Source organism: Bos javanicus, chromosome 5, assembly GCF_032452875.1.
Source record: "Bos javanicus breed banteng chromosome 5, ARS-OSU_banteng_1.0, whole genome shotgun sequence".
Taxonomy (NCBI): domain Eukaryota; kingdom Metazoa; phylum Chordata; class Mammalia; order Artiodactyla; family Bovidae; genus Bos; species Bos javanicus.
Window position 1 is genome coordinate 7,684,501 of NC_083872.1, and position 27,270 is coordinate 7,711,770.

Here is a 27,270-nt window from a genome sequence, read left to right on the forward strand (position 1 = left end):
TGCTTATCTCATTTCTGCTGCATATGGGGCAATATGGTGGAGTGGAAAGAGCCTGGGCTATGCAGCCAGACGGCTGTGCATGCCATTCTCAACTCTGTCATGTAACAGAAGGATATTAGGCAAGTTATCTGCTTTTCTAGAACATTACTATTCGCCTTTGTTAAAGTGGAGGTTATCTTAATTACAATCCTGGATGCTTCTGAATAATAAGTAATAAAATATGTGTGTGATACCTAGAGTAATATTCACTTATAAATGTCCCCCCTTTCCTCCCTTTCTCATTAAAAAAGGGACACTTATTCAGCGTGAATGATATTCTGAGTTTGTTTCAGTAGTTCACATTGCTAAAATTAAAACCAAACTCTTAAACTGCATCTACATCTTAGTAATAAATTATGTTCTAAATTTGTTTTCTTTCATGCAGTTTGTCAGTTATATCCACTATCTTCCTCACATTAATCTCCCAGATGTGAGCCAAACTAATATTATTTTTATATTAATAATATGATTATTAGAAAAAAGATCCTAAATGAAATAATATTGGCAAATTATTATTGAATCTCAATTATATTAAAAAGAAGAAATAGCATTTCAGGAAGCTAAAGTAGAATCAATCCATTACTCTTCATTTTCCTAACACCTGCAACATTACTTAGTGCATGGAGTGAATAATCAGTCAAGCCTTGATAAGTGAAAAATGAATGAGATTAAATGAGGACCTCAATTTAATAGAGGAGACAGTTGGCTGCTGTTGTGCATCTACTAAAAGGAAGCAAGTAATATTATTCTGATAAGAATCGCATGAGTGAACATCTTTCTTCTCATGTTTGTTTTAAAATTAAGAGCATTTAAAATAGCACTTAAAATATGCAGTTACAGTTTTGAAGTAAAAATAAAGCAGGAGCAGAGAAAACCAAATGGTTAAATATCATAAGATGGGGCAGCAGGTGGCACGTTGGTCAGGAGCGACTTGACCATCCTGGAGCACGTTCTTTTAGAGCCATTAACAACTCAGTTATTGTCAGGAATTATGGCTTTAGAATTCAATTATGGGGTGACATTCCCTTGTAAATGGCATCCTTTATTTCTGCTTGGTTTATCTGAATCTTTAATAGCTTCCTTATCACAGTGGCAACTTAGATGGCAGGGTCTGGTATCACCTCTATAGAAAGTAGTACAGTGTGATTTCCTGAGCGGAAGTCCCCACAAAACATGTAAGATGGAATATTTTGGGTACTATTCTGAAGCTGAAAGTGATTCTTTGAAAAAATAAAAAATTTGTCTCATACTTTTAACTAAAAGTCTTGTGACTTCTGTGTTTTGTTTATTTTAATTTGTTAATATTAATACAACTTCATATGAATGGCTGGGCATTCATGATAATGACCCTTAATGATAAATGTAGCTTTTCCTTTTTTGAATTTTCATGTAATGCAGTACCTACATTAATCAGTATCTTACTATTGTTTCCATATTTGAATGATTGCTAATAAAAATTAGATATAATCCTATGAGGTTGGTTATTACATTGTCATTTATAGATGAAATCATTGAGGCTTAGAAAGTAACTAATCTGGGATTAGAACTCAGATCTGTCAGAATTCAAAGTACTTAAGGTCTTACCCATATTACTTTATTACATCAAATTTTAATAAACACACACATATATATTTAACTTACTAAACTCTAAGTTCATTTAATATAGGGACTGTACCTTGTACATCATGGTATCACCATTAGCAATGATGCCAAATGTTCATCTACAGTGCTGAGTATTCCTCTGTATTTGTATTAAGCTCTCTCCAGGGATTCTAGTACACAACCAGGTTGGGAAGTTTCTTTGCCTAATATTGTGTCTCAAATAAAGATTATATTGGAATATGTAAATGAAAGACAAGAATCAGTTCAGTGCAGTTCAGTTGCTCAGTCATGTCCGACTCTTTGAGACCCCATGAATCGCAGCACGCCAGGCCTCCCTGTCCATTACCAACTCCCGGAGTTCACTCAAACTCACGTCCGTTGAGTCGGTGATGCCATCCAGCCATCTCATCCTCTGTCGTCCCCTTCTCCTCCTGCCCCCAATCCCTCCCAGCATCAGAGTCTTTTCCAATGAGTCAACTCTTTGCATGAGGTGGCCAAAGTACTGGAGTTTCAGCTTTAGCATCATTCCTTCCAAAGAAATCCCAGGGCTGATCTCCTTTAGAATGGACTGGTTGGATCTCCTTGCAGTCCAAGGGACTCTCAAGAGTCTTCTCCAGCACCACAGTTCAAAAGCATCAATCCTTCGGCGCTCAGCTTTCATCACAGTTCAACTCTCGCATCCATACATGACCACTGGAAAAACCATAGCCTTGACTAGCCGGACCTTTGTTGGCAAAGTAATGTCTCTGCTTTTCAATATGCTATATAGATTGGTCACAACTTTCCTTCCAAGGAGTAAGTGTCTTTTAATTTCATGGCTGGAGTCACCATCTGCAGTGATTTTGCAGCCCCCCAAAAATAAAGTCGGCCACTGTTTCCACTGTTCCCCGTCTATTTCCCATGAAGTGATGGGACCAGATGCCATGATCTTCGTTTTCTGAGTGTTAAGCTTTAAGCCAACTTTTTCACTCTCCTCTTTCACTTTCATCAAGAGGCTTTTTAGTTCCTCCTCACTTTCTGTCATAAGGGTGGTGTCATCGGCGTATCTGAGGTTATTGATATTTCTCCTAGCAATCTTGATTCCAGCTTGTGCTTCTTCCAGTCCAGCGTTTCTCATGATGTACTCTGCATATAAGTTAAATAAGCAGGGTGACAATATACAGCCTTGACGTACTCCTTTTCCTATTTGGAACCAGTTTGTTGTTTCATGTCCAGTTCTAACTGTTGCTTCTTGACCTGCATACAGATTTATCAAGAGTCAGGTGGTGTGGGATTCCCATCTCTTTCAGAATTTTCCACAGTTCATTGTGATCCACACAGTCAAAGGCTTTGGCATAGTCAGTAAAGCAGAATTGAGAAGTGATTCACATAGATTGGATTACTAGCAGTAGTGCCAGTTTGGAGTTTACAAGGTATTGTTAACAAAGCTTACACACTTTGAAGCACAAACAAAGGCTACCATATCCCAATGCTATTTGGTCCAGCCGCTCTGATTCCTATTTGATATCCTGAATAATATTGGGTACACATTCTCTGGAAATCCCATGATAATCCAACAATTGTTGCTCTTAAATCATTTAAAAGAATTCATGTAATGCCATTAAAACTGCCATTTAAATTGCAAGGATTACCAGCTTTTTTTTTTCAGGGGAAAACGCTCCTATTAATGAGTCAGTGGATTTTTGTATACTCATTAATAGCTAAGGGTAACAATAGTAAAAAGCCAGCTCTCAATATTTGCTAAAGTAAAGTGAACTGGGCTGCATTGTAACAAACTGGACATTAGTAAACTGGACATTTAGTAATCTAAAAGTATATTCCAAAAAAAAGTCTAAATAACTAAAGAAATTGTGTAAGGGGTTTTTTTATTTCCCATGTTGCAAACAGCCTTCTTCAGTATGTTCTCTGACTTATACTATCAGCTCAAAGACCCTTAGTGTGTCTAGGAATTTCCCACTCATCTGGGAATTTCTATAATAACACTACTTCTTTCTAGGATATTTGAGTTTTAAATCTAGTTTATATTTTTTATATTTATAAGATTTTATGATACCTTTTTAGGAACTTAATAGCATAATGTAAGTCATTTTTAAGGTTCCAGAGACAGTAAAAAGGATAATGGAGAAATCTTATTGTTGCTGTAATATTACACTAACTTTATTTCTATGTTAGCTTAAAGGAGACTGTATATTTATCACGTTTGCATATGTATTAACCAGGAGTCTTTCTCTCATGATAGTGAAATAAACGACGTAAACTAGCTCAAACTGGCTTGAAATTCAAAGGGAATTTATTGGCTAACAAAAGTCAGAAATTTAAAATTATAAAATGGCTTTAGACCCAGTTCCCAAAATTATATTTTAAAATGTTATTTTTCCTTTTCCTTTTAAAATTAATTTATTTTTAACTTTTTATTTCATTTTGGGGTGTAGCTGGTTAACAACACTGTGACAGTTTCAGGGGAACAGTGAAGGGCCATACATATACAGGTATCCATTCTCCCCCAAACTCGGCTCCCATCCAGGCTGCCACGTAACATTGAGCAGAGTTCCTTGCACTGTATAGTAAGTCCCTGTTGGCTATCCATTTTAAATATAGCGATGTGTACATGTCTATCCAAACTCCCTAACTATTCCTTCCCTTAGCCTTCCCCTGCCCCTGCAACTATAAGTTCAGTCTCTAATGACATCCCTTATATGTGGAATCTAAAAAGAAAAGATACAAATGAACTTTATTTACAAAACAGAAAGGGACTCACAGACTTATCTGTCCATTACTTTCCTCTATGTGGTTCCATTCTTGGACATAGTTTCATGGGAAAAAAGGAGACAATATGGCTATTGGCAGCTCCAACCAGATAGGGTACTTGGTTGGTTTCACCTAGGTCATTTTTTTCCCTTAAGTTCAAGCAGGATTCACTGAAATCATAAGTACTGTTTTAAATGCTGATTGCAAACATTCCAAGTTTATGCCCTCAAGGAGCTTAATGTCCTAGCCACAGTTTGAGGATGTAGAACTGTCAGTTATTAATAATGAACATTTTTAATCTCTGTATTACACTTGGTATTTTTTCTTAGTCTTATATGAGTTTTCAGATATTTTATAATACCCATCTTATTTTTTAAGTTACATATTTTCACTTTACTTCTTTCCTCAATTGGAATATGCCTTTGATGTGTCTATCCATTTTGATTGTGTTTTCCCATCAAAGCTATTAGAATAGAGGATATTCTTACAGTGTATGATATCTACAGTTGAGACTTTACAATTCCTTTATAAAGACAGGAAAGTTATTATTGAACAACCTTTAACTTTTATGACTCATACTTTATATCAAAGAAGATTACCCTGTTGTGTAGCTAAGAGATACGATTTAATAAAAACTTAATAAAATTTCAGGTGGACTTATCACTGTGCAAACTACTCCAGAAAGTCTGGTTAATCATTTTGGAGAACTCAATTAACATTAACAGATCTCCATTATGAATGGTGAAAAATCACATTAAAACTTTAATGAGTAAATTGAACTTCTACAAGTGCATACTATATTTCCCAAGAGTTGTTCAAAGACTTTGAGATCATTTTCTCATTTCCATATAAGGAGACTTTCCTCAAGTTTTAGAGACAAACTCGACCTGTTGATCTATGCCCTCCATCCATTCCTGACACCTCTTTGGCATTCGCCTTTTAATGTTCACCCTCTATTACCTGCCAAGTGGTAAGTTATTACGATTGTCTTCCCTGGCCCTGATCACTCTTCTCACGCTGGAAATCAAAAGATAGAACAGACCCAGGATTACAACATCTGAGGAAAAAGGTGTGTTTTTTTTTTTTTTTTTTGCATGTTGATAGTTTGCAGGTTGGTAAACGTTTTACCAGCTTTCAATTAACTACTAAGTTCCTCTTCTCTTTTCAAGGTACTAGCTAGAATCCTACCTTTTTTCTCTTACTACCAAGTAGTTTCAACTTTCTTTTCTTGTACATTTTAATTTATAATGACTGGTTGCCTATTATGTGTCTGCTCTGCAAGGCATCATGTTTGTAAACATCCATTACCTTAAAGGGCCATGCAATAGAGTGGGATGGGAGCAATGTAAGTATAAATTCAGTGAAGTATTTTAGGTACCATATTTGATAGGCATAGCAAGGGAGTATGTCAAACATAGTGTTTTAAAGTATAAAATATTCTTTATATGCAATTTCTTCTTAATTACGACAAAATGATGAGTTAGTTATATCCCTACCTGATCATTTAGAAACTGAGATATTGAGTATTGCCACTGTCGTAGTCTGGCAAAGGACTTTTGAATAGAAGCACTCTTTCTGCTGCATTTGTTTGACACCATCCTGTTAAATCGCAACCTTCTCAATGTTGATTTTGTATTTCTAGCAATTAGCATTGTGCCCGACATGGAGTACACACTCAATAAATGTGTGCTTAATTAAAAGATGTGTGTTTTCCTTCCATATATATTTTCCAGTGATCTTTTAATCTGTCTCTGTTCAACTTGTTAATGTTAAAGAGTGAGCCAAATTCAGTAGGCCCAGATATACCACATCAACCCAGAAGAACTATCTGGAATCTTGAGCTCTTCTACTGTGGGCCTCATATGAGCATCAGCAGAGACAAATCTCAGCTCACATTACTTAAAAAAAAAAAATTGGAGTACAGTTGAGTTATAATGTGTTAGTTTCAAGCATACAGCAGAGTGAATCAGTTCTGCATATACGCATACCTGTTCTCTCGTTTAGGTTCTTTTCCTGTGCAGGAACACTGAGTCGAGTTCCCGGTGCTACACAGTGGGTTCTCATTGATGACCTGCTTTCATACGTAGTGTGTTTATGGCAATCCCAGTCTCCCAAGGTGTCCCTTCTCCTGCTTATCCTCTGATAACTGTGAGCTGGTTTTCTACATCCATGACTTTACTTCTATTTTGTGAAGAAGTTCATTGTAACTTTTTGTTTTTTTTTAGATTCCACATACAAGCAATATCATATGTTATTTGTCTTTCTGCATCTGACTTATTTCACTCAGTATGAAAATCACTAGGTTCATTCATGTTGCTACAAATGACATTATTTTGTTCTTTTTATGGCTGAGTAATATTCCATCATATGGATGTACCACATCTTCTTTACCCATTCCTCTGTTGATGAACATTTAGGTTGCTTCTATATCTTGTATAGTGCTACAATTAACCCTCCTACACTGTTGTTGGAAATATAAATTGGTATGGCCACTATGGAGAATAGCATGCAAATTCCTTTAAAAACTAAAATAGAACTACCATATGACCCAGCAGTCCCTTTCCTGGGCATGTATCTGGAGAAAACCATAATTTGAAAAGATACATACACCTCAACAGTACTTTTTAAAAATAATAACTTTTCATAGTAGTATATGTCTTAGAAAGCTGCATTTTGAAAGCCAATAGTTAGTAAATGGATTATAACCTCCTCCCCCCAAAAATAAGAGGATGGTTATTCTTGTTAGAGTGTTTACTTTTTTCTTTTAAATACCCTAATGTATTTCAACTATAGCATACTTCAAGTCAATAAAGATTCAGCTCTCTCCAGAACACTTAAAATCACTTCAGAAACAAAATGCTTTTGCACAGACTCTCTTGATTATGAAGCAAAAATTTTACATCTAACATAGACTTAGTTTGTGATTCTAAAACTTGTTTCTTTCCTGGACTTGATTCTGGGCAGCTGTTACCTGTTTGGAGCTCTTGTCAAATAAATAATATTTTGGATGCCCTACAGCTTACCGACTCTTAAGGATTAAAAGCAGAAGTAGAAGACTGAGTTCAAGTTTGAATCTGCCAATGTTCTTTGTGATGTTGAAACTCACTTGTCTTCTTTGTACCAATTTTTACATCTGGTAAATGGATGTTAATGTGATTTATCTTGCTTCCCCCCGCCCCCCACAGGTACCAGTGGAAATTACTTACAAGTGTTTAGAAATATGTCAGTATTACACAACCATAGTTTAATGAACAAATTAATAGAAAAGTTATCAAGAACAAAGTCCTGGTAGAGTGTCTCTGACATGCGCATAGACAAGAACGTGTGTTCTTTGTTCAGGCTCTCTTGAATTTTTGTGGAATTCTGTAACATATTAGAAAGATAGTACTTCACATTACTTGTATTTCTAGACATGATTTGAGCGTTTTCCTTGTTCTAGCTCTTGGCAGTGGATTAAATGAACTAATCTAATACACTTGGCAAAATTTCTTTGAGTCAGCTTTTCTGTTTCTGGCAGCTACCTTTAAACATAGTTTAAGAAGTTGTTTCTAAGAATTTTGAAGTTATTCAAATTGTTGATCAGAACTTTTGTACCATGATATTTCTTGATTCCATTTCAACCCAATGACCTTATAAAACAACAAACTGAATAAAAATCCTTGTCAAATACTGTGTTACTTTGCACTTCTCAAAGAAATGAAATCACTAGACATTGTGCATTGTGGAAATAATTGCTAATTAAACTGTCTCAGTATGCAACAAAGCTCAAAATGCAAAGCATTTTGAAACATCAAACTCACTTAGAATCCCACTGTCATCTGCAGACCCTCTGTGACTTTGCATTAGAATTATCAGTGGGAGCCTCAGAGACTCATGTATTCTTCATTCTTGTTAGTGTGACCTAACCCCATGCCTCTGGACTGACGTAGAAGATTGTTTGTTAGTTCATTGGTTGGTTTTGTTATGTTTTTTTTTTTTTTGCTTATCTTTTACATTTATATTTTATTTATTTATTTATTTTGGCTATGGCCTCTGCCCTGACTTTTGTTGTCTGTACATAACTGGTCTCATGAGAAATTCCCAGTCTTTGCTATTAATGTAACGATGTTAAATTCATCTTTCCCTGACTCTAAGGAAATCAGTGAAAATAGGAAGAGTATTGGGCTATTTTTCTTTTCTCCTCATTTTGCTTTTAAAATCTAGGTCAAGGGGCAAGAACTTTGAACTGATCTTGAAATTATAACTTAAAACTGGAAGGAATCCCATCCAGGACCTTACCTCTGCCTGTGGCATGGAGTGTGGTGTCAAGGGAGGCCGAAGGGCAGACACTCCTGATGTCCTGTTAGTCTTGTTCTTAAGCTGCCTGAAGAAGATTAGCCAGGATGCCAGTGGGACAAGGGATCTCTGAGGGAGGAGGTATCCACAGACTGGAAAGCTTTTAGCTGGAACCCCATTGCTGTGAATCTAGTGATAATTTTTTTATTACCATCCCCTGAGAGCCCAAGAAGGCAGCCATCCTTTTAAGCCCCAGATGCCTGTCTGTTACTTCTCTCTCTCTTTCCCTCCCAGGGGTCTGAAGCTGTCCTGTAAGTCCTGGAACCTTTCTTCTCACAGTGGGAGGAAATTGTAGAGTGGAAGCTATAATTGCTTGTAGTTTATCAGATGTAGTTACTTGGTTATATCCAGTGAGATGCAGTCATGCAGTGTTTGACAGTCTGCTTGGGGATGCTCCTGTCCTCTTTTTATCAATTCTAGGCTCTCATCTTGAACACTGGTCATGGACTAAGGTCTTTTCAATCTTTAGGTTTGGGTAACAGATGTCTTCATTTCCGGTCGTAGATAAAAACCGCTACCCCAGTGGCCACTAAGCAACCACTAAATCAGCTCTCAGAAACTTTCTGATTAGTCTTCTACTACTCAACCTCTGTGCCAACAAATAGAGCTAAGGTTATTTACCCCCAAGTGTGATCTTCTTGTTTTCTTATTCATTGCCTCCTGTATTTGGTTTTATCCTTTCTCTGGTGGTCTACTTGTAGAGCTATTTACAGTGAACTCATTCTGCCTCCTCTTTCTCTCTCCCTCCCTCTCCCTCTTTATTTTTTCAAAACCCATAACTCCATTAAAAAGCTTTTAGTTCTTTGAATTAAGACTATATGCATCTCTTCTTCAACCTCCAGGTCATTTAAACCACCTGTAATTTGACCATGGTAAAAGCAAACTCTGGTTTAGATGTCTTGTATTATTTTCTAATAATGCATTTTGTCATGCCTAGCTTTGGTACACCCTTTAAGCTGCAATCTCCTTTTCAGAGAGAGAGAGAGAGAGAGAGAGAGAGAGAGATTTGTGAAAATAAGCAGCAGAGACTAAAGGAAAGCCAAGAGAAAAAATGAATGCTGGACTAAGGGAAGATTTAAGTGGATGGAAGATACCATTTTATGTTTATCATATAATGTTTTCCCTTGTGAATTTGTTCCACTTGTAAGAATACTCATTGTTCCTAGAAAGCACCATTCTAAACATACCCAGGCTCCCTCTAAAGTAAAATACACTGAAAGCCCTATCTTTATATTAGGAAGCAGGAAGATGCTGGCCTCGGATAAGTTCAGGACCAACAAATGCTGAGGTCCAAAAAGTGTTTCCAATGAAAGGCCACTTCTGTTGATAATTAGAATTGAGACTCCAGTAAGAAAAGTATTAATCTGATGCCCTAGCCAGAATATGTTTACAGTGACCTAAAGGTGCTTACAATCTTAGTTTTCCTGTTGGATTCTTAATAACTGATAGTTATAAGTTCCCAACTATGGACATTTCTTTTCAAATGAGGCTTCATTTGTATAAAATGCCAAACAATTAACTTCTTTCTGATAATAGTGAAGTAATGGTGCAGTGGTAAAGAATCCGCCTGCAGGAGACGCAAGAGATGTGGGTTCCATCCTTGGGTTGGAAAGATACCCTGGAAATGGCAACCTACTTAAGTATTCTTGCCTGAAAAATTCCATGGACAGAGGAGCCTGGAGGGCTACAGCCCATGGGGTCACAAAGGGTTGTTCATGACTGAGCGACTAAACACACACACACACACACACACACACACACACACGACCACTGTTTCAGAGTTTGCATAGAAATAAAGCAAACTCATCCATGCAAATTACTCATTAAAAAACAGGCAAGCGAGGTGATGGAGATCACTTAACACAATTATATACAGCTAAATTTCATAAATCACGCTCTGGAGCTGTATCTGGTTTTCTCAACAAAGTGGGCATGTGGCTCAGTCCTGTTGGACTGTTTTGTGATGGTTCCAGTGCTCATGGCCACTGCAGCGGTGGGCCCAGATGCCTTCTGGTCAGACACTGCTTGTCCTTCCGCTCCCTGGGTTCGCATCACCATGGAAGCTAGTGCAGGCCTAGTGTTCTTCCGCTGAGGCAGTATGAAGGCCCACAAATGGCCGTTCCATTGGTTACAGTTGACTTAAGCAGCATGTCTATGCATTGCCAGCTCTGCGTGCTCACATATTCATTTAGATAGAAGAAAACAGCAAGTAATCGAGTCATCTGAAAGAGGAAGGTTGATGTGTGTATGCATTAGTTTCTGATTTCTTCAAGCATTTGGTTTTCTATCCAGTTATAAAAATATCTTCACTCACAAAAATATGTTGTGTTCAGAAATTATCTATGCTATGTATCTGTACCTATCTATTCCTATAGTTTTAAAAGTTGATTTATAATGTATATTCAGTTTTATATACTGTTTAAAACTCACAGAGTGAGTAAATTTTGCATTGTAAAATAGTATTCCAAAGCTTGATTTTAGTAATATGCTGCTGCTGCTGCTAAGTCGCTTCAGTTGTGTCCGACTCTGTGCGACTCCATAGACCGCAGCCCACCAGGCTCCCGCGTCCCTGGGATTCTCCAGGCAAGAACACTGGAGTGGGTTGCCATTTCCTTCTCCAATGCATGAAAGTGAAAAGTGAAAGTGAAGTCGCTCAGTCGTGCCCGACTCTCAGCGACCCCTGTTCTTAATTACACATTTAAGTGAAAGTCAGTGAACCGAAAAGTAGAAATGGTGTTCGGCAACATATAGAGTATATGAAGCTCATAAAATGCTGATTGGAAGCACCCCTGCTTATTCTATTTTATACTCTTTATCATGCTTTAAAGGTACCTTTAATAATCTTCCTTTCTGATCTTTACTATGTGACTTTTTGATGTCTTTATTTCCTCTGTTGCATCCTTGCTTTTTATCTCTTTCCAATCTAAGATTAATAATGGAAATGTGCAAGCCAGAAATGGAAATACAGCAATGTATATACTATCTCGTTGTGGGTAATGGCATGGTTGTTATGGTCGGAAAGTCTGGATCTGAATCCTAGCTCTAACATTTACCAGTTCAGTGGATACTGTCAGCTAAGTAATTCATTGTTTATTAATATTATTCATTTTCATTATTAATTCATTGTTCATTTTGGTTTTTTAATGACTTTTTGATGTGGGCCATTTTTTAAAGTCTCTATTGAATTTGTTATAATATTGCTTTTGTTTTTTGGCCACAGAGAATGTGGGATCTTAGCTTCCTGACCAGGGATGGAACTCATACCCCTGCATTGGAAGGCAAGGTCTTAACCACTGGTTTGCCAGAGAAGTCCCTAGATGTGTTCTCATCATTTCTAAAAAGGGCCAATAATATTTCCTAGCAAAATTAGGTGCCCCATAAGCCTTAGTTGTTATTTTTGTTACTATTACTATTACAAGACTTCTCAGATGGAGCTAGTGATAAAGAACCTGCCTGCCAATGCAGGAGACCCAAGAGATACAGTTTCAGCCCCTGCGGAAGATCCCCTGGAGAAGGAAATGGCAACCCACTCCGGTATTCTTGACTGGAAAATCTCATGGACAGAGGAGCCTGGTGGGCTACAGTCCATGCGGTTGCAAAGAGTTTGACATGACTAAAGCACATTATTAGCATAGCAAAGCATATTATTATTATATATTTGTATAATATAACATTATTACATTGAGGAAATATTTTTTCTGCATGGTAGAAAATATCATACTATTTTATGGAGATCATAAAGATACATATTTTCTTCTGGGAATATTATTTATTATATGTATAATGCATGGCTTGTGACAGACATTTGGAGAAATTCCAAAGAAGTTTGCTACAGACTCTGCTTCTCAAAATCTAGATTGAGGATATAAGGCATAAAGATGTCAAATCTGTATAACTTAGAAATTTGGGAAATGAAGCTATGAAGAGATATCCAAAATAATACTGCATGAATGGATAGAAAAGAAGATCTAATGCAACTCTACCTTATACTCAAATTTATCCTATGAAATTCATCAACTGAGGCTGTTATTTTATTATTGTTTTCAGTTTACTAGCTACATGCTGAACTGTAATGAGCCCTGTGCACAATCTCTGATTAAGAGACCTAGTTTCTGATCTTCTTGATTTTATTCAGTTTTGTGTCCTACAGCCCATCAGATCTTTTTAGAATTGAATGTGCAGCGCCACCTATCTGTGAGATTCCATTCTTATATTATTTCTCTCACTCGGAGAAGGCAATGGCACCCCACTCCAGTACTCTTGCCTGGAAGATCCCATGGACGGAGGAGCCTGGTGGGCTGCAGCCCATGGGGTCGCTACAAGTCGGACACGACTTCACTTTCACTTTTCACTTTCCACTTTCATGCTTTGGAGGAGGAAATGGTAACCCACTCCAGAATTCTTGCCTGGAGAATCCCAGGGACAGGGGAGCCTGGTGGGCTGCAGTCCATGGGGTCGCTAAGAGTCCGGCAGGACTGAGCGACTTCACTTTCACTTTCATGCGTTGGAGAAGGAAGTGGCAACCCTCTCCAGTGTTCTTGCCTGGAGAATCCCAGGGACAGGGAGCCTGATGGGCTGCCATCTATGGGGTCACACAGAGTCGGACACGAGGGAAGCGACTTAGCAGCAGCAGCAGCAGTGTTCTTGCCTGGAGAATTCCGTGGACAGAGGAGACTAGAGGGTTACAGTACATAGGGTTGCAAGGAGTCGGATATGACTGAGAAAGTAACACAGGGCCACCCTAGAACATTCGTTTCTTTAGGGGTTTCTGTGACTGGTATCTACCTTAAACAGCTACCCATTTAACCCTGAAAAATTAAAATATATTAGATTCAATAACATCTATGGTTTTATTTATAATAAATGATTCAACTTATTGAGTTCAATTTTTTATTCTGTAACTAAAAATTTTACTTTCAAACCTCATTATGTGCTATCAGGAAGGAAATTTGCAAAGATATGCCTTTAAAAAGTATCCCTTACAATTTGGGAGTCTGCCATTTTAAGTAAGCTGTGAAAGTGAAAGTGTTAGTCACTCAGTCATGTCTGACTCTTTGCGACCCCATGGACTACAGCCTGCCAGGCTCCCCCGTCCATAGAATTCTCCAGGCAAGAATACTGGAGTGGGTAGCTACCCCCTTCTCCAGGGGATCTAAATCCTAACGCAAAGAGTCTGTCATGACTGAGCGACTGAGCGTGGGTGCATTACTGAAAACACTAGTTTTAGATATTTTAAACCATTGATCATTTCTGAAGTAAGTCTTCTGTCTTTTTTCAGTGTCTTTTGTTACTCTATTCAGGGTGCCTCATTAAGGAGGCACTTAGGGGCTGAGTAGCAAAGCTTTGCTGCCTTGGCCATTTTTTACTTTTTGTGTATTTTCTCTGTGTAGTGTGCCAGTTTGCTGAATGATAAAAAAAAGAGTTATGGTGGCCTTCAATCATTGTTGTAGGAGGACATTTGTTTACATCTTGAGAATTTGAGGTCTTTATGAAATTATACTTTAGATATATCTATATGAGCTATGTCATACCTACAGTGCAAATTTTCAAAAGTCTGTAGAGCCTAGGCCATTATCAAGATTTAGAGCCAAAAGAAAAATCATTGTACTTCACAAGTACAATATATTTATGTTATATTTACAATATACAAAACCTGTAATTGTAACTTTGAACCTCTTAGAGTTTGTCAAGTTCTTAACAATGAAATTTTGTCTCATTTTTCAAGCTTCTTTCCAATCTGTGTAAGTCTTGAGGACATCAGTGTTTTTTCCTAAATAAGAGTTTAAATTAAATATTGTAATACTTGTTTTTTAAATAAATTTTGAAATTCAACCTGTTTTTTTAGCAAAAGAGACACTGATGTATAGAACAGTCTTATGGACTCTGTGGGAGAGGGAGAGGGTGGGAAGATTTGGGAGAATGGCAATGAAACATGTAAAATATCATGTAGGAAACGAGTTGCCAGTCCAGGTTCGATGCACGATGCTGGATGCTTGGGGCTGGTGCACTGGGACGGCCCAGAGGGATGGTATGGGGAGGGAGGAGGGAGGGGGGTTCAGGATGGGGAACACATGTATACCTGTGGCGGATTCATTTTGATATTTGGCAAAACTAATACAATTATGTAAAGTTTAAAAATAAAATAAAATTAGAAAAAAAATAAATAAATAAGTTTTGGAATTCAAGAAATCTAATTCATTTATCAAAAGGAAATGATGTAATTTTCCTTTCTTTACACATCTTTAATATCCTCAAGAGCAACCACATTTAGAGGAATAGCAGAAATTATGACCTTTAGTTTTCCTGCACATTTTTTCAGTCATGACATAGAGATTTATAAGCATCTTATCTAAGCAACTAAAATAATTTATCATTCAAGGTCATATAGTAACAAATCAAGTTACCAGTGAATAAATCTAAATTCTCAATTTTTTTCTTGGACAAAAATTGTTAGAATCCTGGACTAGAGCTCCACATATCTAATTTCAATCTAAACTATGCTATTTATTCCCTCTTACCATGTATAAGCCTCAACTTTCTTATCTGTCAAAAGGGAGGTACAATTCCCACCACACCAAATTTTGAATAATATTAAATGCGATGAGGCAAACCCCATTAAATGGGATGAGGAAGGAAATTAGACACCTCATATTGACGGCAGAAATCCTATGGAATAAGGTTTTTAGGAAACTGCTTGTAATGTTTATTCTAAGGGAGCACTATAATAAAAAGAGTAAAGCAACTGTGTTTTGCAGCTTGCTGAAAATTAAACATATGTCTGTGCATGAGTGTGTGCATATGTGTATGTATAGGGAATTATTGAATATCTCTGGTTTTTATCCTTTTTTATTGTAATAAAAACACATAACATGGAGTCTATTGTCAAATTTTTAGGTGTACAGTTCAGTATTAACTATATGCACATTGTTGTATAGCAGAACTCTAGAAGTTTCTCATCTTGAAACTCTATACTCACTGCGTAGCGACTTCTCATTTTCCTGCCCCCACCACCAGTCTGTCAATCACCATCCCATTTTTGGCTTCTTTGAATTTGACTGTTTTAGATACCTCATACAGGGGAATCATACAGTATTTATCCTTCTGTGACTGCCTTGTTTTGTTTAGAATAATGTCCTAAAGGTTCATACACATTATAGCATATGAGATTTCCTTCCTTTTAAAGGAAGCATAATATGCCATTGTTGTTGTTGTTTAGTTGCTAAGACTTATCCAATTCTTGCAACTCCATAGACCATAGCCGTCAATCTCCTCTGTCCATGGGATTTCCCAGACAAGAATCCTGGAGTGGGTTGCATTTCCTTTCCAGGGGATCTTCCCTACCTAGGGATCACACTCGCATCTCCTGCATTGGCAGGTGGGTTCTTTACCACTGAGCCACCACGGAGGCCCGTGATATTCCATTATATGTGTGTACAATTGTCTATCTGTTCATCCATCACTGAACATTTAGATTTTTGTACTTCTCTGCTATTGTGAGTAATGCTGTAATAAACATGGGAATGCAAGTATCTTTTTGAGAGGTGCTTTCAGGTTTTTTTTTTTTCTTTTTTATAAATACACAGAAGTGGGATTACTGGGTCATATGGTAGTTCTACTTTTAATTTTTTGAAGAAACTGCCTGCTGATTTTCATACTGATTTTACCATTTTGTATTATCATAAACACTGCACAAAAGTTCCAGTTTCTCCATATCCTTATCAACGTTATATTCTGTTTTTCTCTCCCCTAGTGACCATCCTAACAGGTATGAGGTGATCACTCATTGTAAATGATTTTGATTTATATGTTCTTGATGATTAGTGATGTTGAGCATCTTTTCATTTACATGTTGGCTGTTTGTATGTCTTCTTTGGAGAAATATCTATCAAGTTCTTTGCCCACTTTTTAATACAGTTATTTGTGTATGTGCTACTCATAAAATTGGTTCGTTTTGACAGTAGCTGCTTGGCCCTGTGCTAGCATAATGAAGATATTTGAGTCTGCTGCAAATTCTGAGTAATTAAATGTTTAAAATTACCTGTTTATATTTGTCTTTATTCCCTCACAAGCTTCCCTGATAGCTCAGTTGGTAAAGAATCCACCTGCAATGTGGGAGACCCCAGTTCAATTCCTGGGTCTGGAAGATCCCCTGGAGAAGGGATAGGCTACCCATTCCAGGGTTCTTGGGCTTCCCTTATAGCTCAGCTGGTAAAGAATCTGCCTGCAATGTGGGCGACCTGGGTTCAATCCCTGAGGTGGGAAGAGTATTCTGGCCTGGAGAATTCCATGGACAGTCCATGGGGTTGCAAAGAGTTGGACATGACTAAGCGACTCTCACTTTCACTTTCACTTTAATTCCCTCACATATGTGAATGTATATCTATTTCTTATATGTGAAATCCTATAATTCAGTAGTGTAGGTATGCATTTTATACTTAAATTAGTGTTAGTTATAAGTAAGAAGCATGGGTATAAAAATACGAAGCATTTAATGGAGAGTAAAGAGAGAAGCTTTAGTCATCTATCTTTTAAAATCAGTGATCCTATTACCATCCTTTATATTGAAATTAAGATGTTACATTCAAGATCTGAAATGCTGAAAGTCATACTAGCACATAAACAACCAAAATTTTAGAAAATTGTTGTGTAAGAATGTAGCAATTTACAAGGCACTTTTACTCAAGAAAAAAAGCAATTCAAGACTTTTCTGATTTGTTGGGGGGGCGGTGGTTAAAAATCTCAAAATCTTTTAATTAAAGGAAAAGAGGCTTTTCTGACTCCAGAGAGCCAACCCTAACCCGGTCTGCAAACCACTGCACTTCTTAGGTTTTCTGAGGGCGAGAAATTAAGGATAGCACCCTTGGAAGAATTGTGAATTTTACTCACATTTGGCAACAACAGTTGCCATAAACCGTGGGCTCCTTGTGTTTAAATGGAACAGAAACTCAACTCAATTTTCTGCTGGACAAATGTTTGCATTGAAAACAACAGTGATGGAGCCCACAAACAAGCCTTTCAACATGATGCACATTTTTTGTTTATTCTCTTGTTTTATTGTAAGTGGGATGTCTCTAGAAAATGAAAGACATGGAAATGATTTCAGTTGTGTTTGGCAGTATTTTTGACACTGTGTACTGGGCTGTGACTGACACTTCATTTGATAGGAATTATAAGCACCCTTTGTTCATGAAAAAGAGCATTTAAGACTTCCTGTAAGTAATATACTTGTGTCCTTTCCAGCGAAGTACATGTTGTGTATTTATATGTTAAAGTGCCAGGTAATATAAAAAAAAGTTCTTAATATGGTATGTGATAGCTTTCAGCTTTTTGATGTTTAAACCTTTGTTTCTACAAAGCATTATGCTAGTAATGCTGCTTAACAATAAGTTTTGATTACTGAAGGGCTATGAAACTCTTTAAGTGGGCAGTATTAAAATTACACATAAATTGCACTGATAGAAAAAAATGAAAGATATTCTGCTATCGTCTGGGAGAAATTTTGTTAAATAATGTTATTATATGGGTCATTGAGTTCTTTTAGAGTCTTTTGAAGAGTGTCCAGGCTGTTTCTATGCTTTGTTTATTTGGGAACATGGTTTAAATAAAAGAATGATCTGAACTATTCTTAAATTAGGCCAAATATTTAACTTGTGGCATTATTGATAGAAGTTTTGTCATGTTCCTTGGAAATCATGCAATGTTTACGAGGATAGCAATTTTCGAGCCAAGACCTTACTCATGAAGTTCAGCTTTCAAACGATTTCTTTTTTCTCCTTCTTTGCCATACGTATTTGGCATAAGCCTCAATGAGGCTAAGTCCAAATGAGTGTGTGCAGACTTTCTGTTTCTGAGTCTACATAGGGGTACCGCTGTAGCTCTTGGGTGACAAGCTTTCATGATCCTAAATAATCTTTCTACCTTTTAGAATCTTCGTGTTTTTCTGATTTGTGATTAACTCTCTGCACTTCTCTGATAGCTCAGTTGGTAAAGAATCTGCCTACAATGCAGGAGACCCGGTTTGATTCCTGGGGCGGGAAGAACCCCTGGAGAAGGGATAAGCTACCCACTCCAGTATTCTCGGGCTTCCTTTGTGGCTCAGCTAGTAAAGAATCTGCTTGCGAGGCAGGAGACCTGGGTTAGACCCCTGGGTTGGGAAGATCCCCTGGAGAAGGGAAAGGCTATCCACTCCAGTTTTCTGACCTAGAGAATTCCATGGGGTCGCAAAGAGTCAGACACGACTGAGCAACTTTCACTTTCACTCTGTGAAATATATAAGCTGTTTCATTTATTGATTGTTCTTCATTCCTCAACAAATATTTGATTGTCTGTCTACTGTGTCCCAAACACTGAGCAGGTTACTAGGATGCAGAAGTGGCAGTGGTGTGGTCTCTGCCCTCATGGGAGACTATGTGATCTACGAAAATATCTCTTCTCAGCCCCTTTTCATTTATCACTTCAGTTCAGTTCAGTCCAGTCACTCAGTCGTGTCTGACTCTGCAACCCCGTGAATCACAGCACGCCAGGCCTCCCTGTCCATCACCAACTCCCGGAGTTCACTCAGACTCATGTCCATCGAGTCAGTGATGCCATCCAGTCAGCTCATCCTCTGTCGTCCCCTTCGCCTCCTGACCCCAATCCCTCCCAGCATCAGAGTCTTTTTCCAATGAGTCAACTCTTTGCATGAGGTGGCCAAAGTACTGGAGTTTCAGCTTCAACATCATTCCCTCCAAAGAAATCCCAGGGCTGATCTCCTTCAGAATGGACTGGTTGGATCTCCTTGCAGTTCAAGGGACTCTCAAGAGTCTTCTCCAACACCACAGTTCAAAAGCATCAATTCTTCGGCGCTCAGCCTTCTTCACAGTCCAGCTCTCACATCCATACATGACCACAGGAAAAACCATAGCCTTGACTAGATGAACCTTTGTTGGCAAAGTAATGTCTCTGCTTTTGAATATGCTATCTAGGTTGGTTATAACTTTCCTTCCAAGGAGTAAGCGTCTTTTAATTTCATGGCTGCAGTCACCATCTGCAGTGATTTTGGAGCCCAGAAAGATGAAGTCTGACACTGTTTCCACTGTTTCCCCATCTATTTCCCATGAAGTGATGGGACCGGATGCCATGATCTTTGTTTTCTGAATGTTGAGCTTTTAGCCAACTTTTTCACTCTCCACTTTCACTTTCATCAAGAGGCTTTTTAGTTCCTCTTCACTTTCTGCCATAAGGGTGGTGTCATCTGCATATCTGAGGTTACTGAGATTTCTCCCGGCAATCTTGATTCCAGCTTGTGTTTCTTCCAGTCCAGCGTTTCTCATGATGTACTCTGCATATAAGTTAAATAAACAGGGTGACAATATACAGCCTTGAAGTACTCCTTTTCCTATTTGGAACCAGTCTGTTGTTCCATGTCCAGTTCTAACTGCTGCTTCCTGACCTGCATACAGATTTCTCAAGAGGCAGGTCAGGTGGTCTGGTATTCCCATCTCTTTCAGAATTTTCCACAGTTTATTGTGATCCACACAGTCAAAGGCTTTGGCATAGTCAATAAAGCAGAAATAGATGTTTTTCTGGAATTCTCTTGCTTTTTCCATGATCCAGCGCATGTTGGCAATTTGGTCTCTGGTTTTTCAAACCTTGCCATTTACTGAAGTGCCTATCAATAAAGACTGTATGCATTAACACTTCACTTTTGCAGAATTGCACCACCTGTTACACTTAATGTTGTTGGAAAATATTGGACATTTTTGGCTTCATAGGATGGTGTTTTTTTTTTTTTTAGTTTTATTTTTAAACTTTACAATATTGTATTAGTTTTGCCAAATATCAAAATGAATCCGCCACAGGTATACCCGCGTTCCCCATCCTGAACCCTCCTCCCTCCTCCCTCCCCTACCCTACCTCTGGGTAGTCCCAGTGCACCAGCCCCAAGCATCCAGTACCGTGCATCAAACCTGGACTGGCGACTCGTTTCATACATGATATTATACATGTTTCAATGCTATTCTCCCAAATCTCCCCACCCTCTCCCTCTCCCACAGAGTCCATAAGACTGATCTATACATCAGTGTGTCTTTTGCTGTCTCGTACACAGGGTTATTGTTACCATCTTTCTAAATTCCATATATATGTGTTAGTATACTGTATTGGTGTTTTTCTTTCTGGCTTACTTCACTCTGTATAATAGGTTCCAGTTTTATCCATCTCATTAGAACTGATTCAAATGTATTCTTTTTAAAGGCTGAGTAATACTCCATTATGTATATGTACCATAGCTTTCTTATCCATTCATCTGCTGATGGACATCTAGGTTGCTTCCATAGGATGGTGTTGTGTGAAGAGTTGTAATGAGACGTTCATTAAGGAGACAGGCAGACTGCAGAGGCCATGTGGCACGATTGAGCAGATATTGAGCATGTCTCACCCTGTGACCAACACTACGGTGGCTGTTGGGAGGTCAGTGATGAACAACACAGGGATGATCTTTGCCTGATTAATGTAAATAAATTTCAAAACTTAAGTTATGATAAATACTGTGAAAAGTTTGGCTCTTCAGGCTTATGTATCTTCTCCTTGCAGCAAATCTAGATGTAAGCCAAATTTTGATTCTTGGATGTTTAATGATCATGGAAATAGAGGATTAATGGGAGATCCTGATCACTAGCCAAATCTGTCCTTTCTGTGTCTTCATACAGATTTAGGGACTTGTGTTGACACTTCTGACATTTGGTACATATGTGTCTGTTATAACAGTATCCCATGGTATTGTTTCACTTATAACTTCTGCAACTTACACAGTGAATGCTTTCAAAGTAGTAATGAGCCTTTTACATGTTAAATTCCCAATTTTGATCTTTGATATGTACATATATTCACATCGTGTACATATCATGTACATACTATGTCATGTACATGTACATATCATATACATAACAAGTCTTCCCCTATAGCTCAGTAAAGAATCAGCCTGCAATGCAGGAGACAATGAAAACACAAGTTCAGTCCCTGGGTCGGAAGATGCCCTGGAGGAGGGAAAGGCAACCCACTCCAGTATTCTTGCCTGGGAAATCCCATGGACAGAGAAGCCTTGTGGGCTACAGTCATGAGGGCACAAAGAGTCGGACATGACAGAGCCACTAACACTTTTTCGTGTTAAATTTCCCAATTTTGGTCTTTGATATGTACATGGTGTTAGGTAATGAGTACATTTATCCATACATTTATTCTTTGAATATGAGAGTGCATTTGAGTATTTGTTGTGTTGTTCTATTCATTATTTTAAAATATGTCAATGAATTATTACTTTTCTGTATCCATTAATGTGGATAATAGCATGCATACACACGCATACATCATTAGCTTATTGTTTAACCAAATGAAATTATTTATAATATACTTTACTGTTATCCCAGACATTCATGTAAGATCTCAATAAATGTTGGATATTACTGACACTAAATAATATCACATTCTAAATCTAAAAAATAAAAATAAAGGTACTTTTCTCTTAAAATGTCTTCTTTCATATATAATCCAAGCTGAAATCACATATGTGGGTACTTTTATATTTATCTACAGTCCTGATTTTTGATTCTGCCTTATCCAATTTTATTTTTGAGTTCAAACCTTCAAAAAATTCACCATACCTGAAAATAAATTAACTCAAAGGTCTGGAAGAAATCTTAAAATTATCTTTTCTGATATGGAAATTTTATGGACACATCACTATAATTACAGAAAAAATATATTTGGACTGCTTTGAGGGATAATCAAGATACTGAGTAATACCTCAAACATTAAATAATGTTTGCAATAAATTCTTCCTATTCATTTTAGAGAAATCAGCAATATACCAAGTTTGCCACCAGAAGGTGCTAGAGGGAAATGAAACCAGCTCTATGAATGCTTTGCACTAGCTTTTTTCCATTTGCTTGGTGGTGTTTTCTCCACCTAAATAATTTCATCTGTTCAGTGACAGGTTTTCATATGGTTTAAATATTAGATATACAAAATTTCAGGGTTTTGGCCATGTGCAAAAACAAAAGCACATTTTTAATCTGTTTATTTATCAAGATAACTAGAAGAGATCTTGGAGGGGCAGGGGGAAATGTACAACTTATTTGAGAACATAATAGTCATGTAATTGAAGATAAATATTTTATGCTTCTGTGTAAAAAATCATCTTTTAAGTCAACTATACAAAGAAACCTTATGATCTATCCTAATTTAAATTTCAGGTCTTTCAAAAGTCAATTTACACTCATTTCAAAATAAGATAGAGCTGAGAATGGTAGTGTTGAATGCATACTTCTGGAGCACACTTTCTAATCTTGTTAGTAAATTAGTTAAATGTAAAGACTCTGCTGTCCTCCAAGTTTCCTAGGTATAATATCAGGTATGCATGTGTATTTTATTGATATAGTTTATTTCAAGATGCTGACATTAAAAAATTTCATTGAGGATTTCCCTTTTCTTTCCCATTCAGGAATTACAGCATACGTCTCAGATTCCAAAATCCAGTACTTATCTGTATTACTACTGTAAAGGTATAAAAAGAGGATAAAATAGTAAAGGGACAATCATGTTATCACGGGAGCTCTTTCTATCTTTCAGTGTTAAAAGTCATCAAGCTATATATATATTTTCCAAAGTCCTTTTCTGATGTCAATGTAACTGATGAAAATTTATTCATTCATCATTTTAGCAAGAAAAACTATGGAATTTCTCTGTATATTTCTTTGAATATCTGCCATTTACATTTTCATGTAATGTCCTTTTAGGGACAAAAAAATGCTTGCATGTGTTAACCAGATAATTTCTCCACTTTTTTTTTTTTAATTTTATGGATTGAGTGGAAATATGGCAGTCATAAGGACAGTGCTGATAAAATTGAGCTAAAAGCAGAGAAAGGAGAAGTTACAGAGAGCTTATATGAAAAACATGCAAACTTTGAAAACAAAAGCTCATCAACTCTCCTATCCTCATATATCCTTTTACAGTATTTGTCTCCTATTTCTGCTTTAACAGATTATTGCAAACTGATGGATTAAAATCCTAAAATATTTTATCTTAAAGTTCTAGAGGTCAGAAGCTCCACAGTGGGGTTTTACTGGGATAAAGTTGAGGATGCAAAGCTGTGTTCTCTCTGGGGGCCCTGGAGAGAATTTTCCTGGCCTTTCTCAGTTTCTAGGAGCTGTTCACATTCCTCTTCCATCCTACTTGGCTCCTCTGCATCATCTTCCACATTTAAGAGACCCTTGTGATTACATTGGGTCTGACCAAATAATCCACAGCTCTCTTTATTTTAAGGTCAGTTGATTAACAGTTTCCATGACCCCTTCCCATGTAATACAGCATATTCAAATGTTCCAAGGATTAGAATGTGAACATCTTTGGGGACGGGGTTATTTCTCTGCCTACCACATCTGTCTTCTGTGCATTTTTTACAAAATTGAAATAGTATGTGTGTAACTTGTATGTAGCATTTTCTCATACTAGCAGTTTTTAGTATATGTCTTTTCACCTGTACTACATTGAAAGAATTTACTATACTCACCTCATATTGGCCATTTCACTTATTCAAAAAATATTTATTTTGTTCCAATTATGTTAGAGGTATTTTGCAAAGAAATGGGGCTTTAGTCGTAAGTAAGACAAAGCTTCTGCCTTTGGGGAATTTACGGGAAAATGGAAAAGAAAGAAATGTAAGGGATTAACTGAAGAATTAATTAATTAAAATTCTGACTTGTGTGTGAAAATGAAAACAAGGGTACCATAAAAATGGAGAGAATATTCCTAGTTAGGCCCAGTTTCCCTGATTAAGTGACATTAAAACTGACAAGAAGGATGGATGGATTTATATACTTTGAGAAGTGGGGAGAAGTATTTGAGGAAAAAGAAGAGCGTAATTAAAGGCCACAGGTCAGGAAGTTGCTTAGAAAATTCAAGGAATCTGTATAAGTCAGAGGAGCTTCCCTGGTAGTTCAGGTGGTAAAGAATCCACCTATAATTCAGGAGACCCCAGTTCGATTCCTGGGTCGGGAAGATCCCCTGGAAAAGGGATAGGCTACACACTGCAGTATTCTTGAACTTCTCTGGAAGCTCAGATGGTAAAAAATCTACCTGCAATGTGGGAGACCTGGCTTCGATCCCTGGTGTGGTAAGGTCCCCTGGAGGAGGGTATGTCAACCCACTCCAGTATTCTTGCCTGGACAGTAACCCTCATGGACAAAGGAGCCTAGCGGTCTACAGTCCATGGGGTCGCAAAGAGTTGGACATGACTGAGTGACTAAGCACATACACAGAAGTAAGAGAAATCTCCTCCTTGGTGAGCAGGAGAATGGTTTAAGACAACGATGGAGAGGTGGGCTGAATCTAGATACTACAAGACTTCATATGCCAGGGTGAGAATGTTGGGTTTTGTGTGAAAGACAAAGGAAAGCTATTTTTTTTTTCCTTTAATTGTAATGATTCTTTTTTTTTTAATTTTATTTTTAATCTTTACAATATTGTATTGGTTTTGCCAAATATTGAAATGAATCCGCCACAGGTATACATGTGTTCCCCATCCTGAACCCTTCCCCCTCCCCCCTCCTCCATCCCTCTGGGTCATCCCAGTGCACCAGCCTCAAGCATCCAGTATCGTGCATCGAACCTGGACTGGCGACTCGTTTCATACATGATACTATACACGTTTTGATGCCATTCTCCCAAATCTTCCCACCCTCTCCCTCTGCCAGAATCCATAAGACTGTTCTATACATCAGTGTCTCTTTTGCTGTCTCATATACACGGTTATTGTTACCATCTTTCTAAATTCCATATATATGCATTAGTATACTGTATTGGTGTTTTTCTTTCCGGCTTACTTCACTCTGTATAATAGGCTCCAGTTTTATCCACCTCATTAGAACTGATTCAAATGTATTCTTTTTAATGGCTGAGTAATATTCAATTGTGTATATGTACCATAGCTTTCTTATCCATTCATCTGCTGATGGACATCTAGGTTGCTTCCATGTCCTGGCTATTATAAACAGTGCTGCGATGAACATTGGGGTACACGTGTCTCTTTCCCTTCTGGTTTCCTCAGTGTGTATGCCCAGCAGTGGGATTGCTGGATCATAAGGCAGTTCTATTTCCAGTTTTTTAAGGAATCTCCACACTCTTCTCCATAGTGGCTGTACTAGTTTGCATTCCCACCAACAGTGTAAGAGGGTTCCCTTTTCTCCACACCCTCTCCAGCATTTATTGCTTGTAGACTTTTGGATCGCAGCCATTCTGACTGGCATGAAATGGTACCTCATAGTGGTTTTGATTTGCATTTCTCTGATAATGAGTGATGTTGAGCATCTTTTCATGTGTTTGTTAGCCATCTGTATGTCTTCTTTGGAGAAATGTCTATTTAGTTCTTTGGCCCATTTTTTGATTGGGTCATTTATTTTTCTGGAATTGAGCTATAGGAGTTGCTTGTATATTTTTGAGATTAATTGTTTGTCTGTTGCTTCATTTGCTATTATTTTCTCCCATTCTGAAGGCTGTCTTTTCACCTTGCTTATAGTTTCCTTTGTTGTGCAGAAGCTTTTAAGTTTAATTAGGTCCCATTTGTTTTTTTTTTTTTAATAAATTTAATAAATTTTCCGCCATAGGTATACATGTGTTCCCCATCCTGGACCCTCCTCCCTCCTCCCTCCCCATACCATCCCTCTGGGTCGTCCCAGTGCTCTAGCCCCAAGCATCCAGTATCGTGCATCGATCCTGGACTGGCATCTCGTTTCTTACATGATATTTTATGTGTTTCAATGTCATTCTCCCAAATCTTCCCACCCTCTCCCTCTCCCACAGAGTCCGTAAGACTGTTCTATACATCAGTGTCTCTTTTGCTGTCTAGTACACCGGGTTATTGTTACCATCTTTCTAAATACCATATATGTGCGTTAGTATACTGTATTGATGTTTTTCCTTCTGGCTTACTTCACTCTGTATAATAGGCTCCAGTTTCATCAAAACCTCGAATAGCCAAAGCGATCTTGAGAAAGAAGAATGGAACTGGAGGAATCAACCTACCTGACTTCAGGCTCTACTACAAAGCCACAGTTATGAAGACAGTATGGTACTGGCACAAAGACAGAAATATAGATCAATGGAACAAAATAGAAAGCCCAGAGATAAATCCACGCACATATGGACACCTTATCTTTGACAAAAGAGGCAAGAATATACAATGGATTAAAGACAATCTCTTTAACAAGTGGTGCTGGGAAAAATGGTCAACCACTTGTAAAAAAATGAAACTAGAGCACTTTCTAACACCATACACAAAAATAAACTCAAAATGGATTAAAGATCTAAACGTAAGACCAGAAACTATAAAACTCCTAGAGGAGAACATAGGCAAAACACTCTCTGACATACATCACAGCAGGATCCTCTATGACCCACCTCCCAGAATATTGGAAATAAAAGCAAAAATAAACAAATGGGACCTAATTAACCTTAAAAGCTTCTGCACATCAAAGGAAACTATTAGCAAGGTGAAAAGACAGCCTTCAG

General features: G+C 37.6%; 1 protein-coding gene across 1 annotated transcript in view; it reads left to right on the top strand.

Moving 5' to 3' along the window:
* The window catches only part of NAV3 (neuron navigator 3), an 892,841-nt gene that overhangs the window by 385,068 nt on the left and 480,503 nt on the right, over window positions 1-27,270 (top strand). The gene's annotated exons all lie outside the window — the stretch shown is intronic.